Below are 203 nucleotides of genomic sequence, written 5' to 3'. Positions count from 1 at the left end.
TAATTCAATCAAGACAAATAAATCTCCGGGATTCACACCTGCCAATCACGATGACTCCCCCTCCCCATTAATCCCTCCCCGCCCCCCACCCCTCGCCACCACTTGCCCTCGTGACGTCACAGAGAAGCCCCGCGTGGTTTGGGATGAAGCCTTAGTCGGCCTGATAGCTGCTTTTTCCAAGCTTCTGCCTCCCCCCCAATCCG

The sequence above is a fragment of the Penaeus monodon genome, chromosome 15, assembly GCF_015228065.2.
Source record: "Penaeus monodon isolate SGIC_2016 chromosome 15, NSTDA_Pmon_1, whole genome shotgun sequence".
Lineage (NCBI taxonomy): Eukaryota > Metazoa > Arthropoda > Malacostraca > Decapoda > Penaeidae > Penaeus > Penaeus monodon.
The sequence above is the reverse complement of the archived record's forward strand: the minus strand, read 5'-3'. Positions refer to the sequence as shown.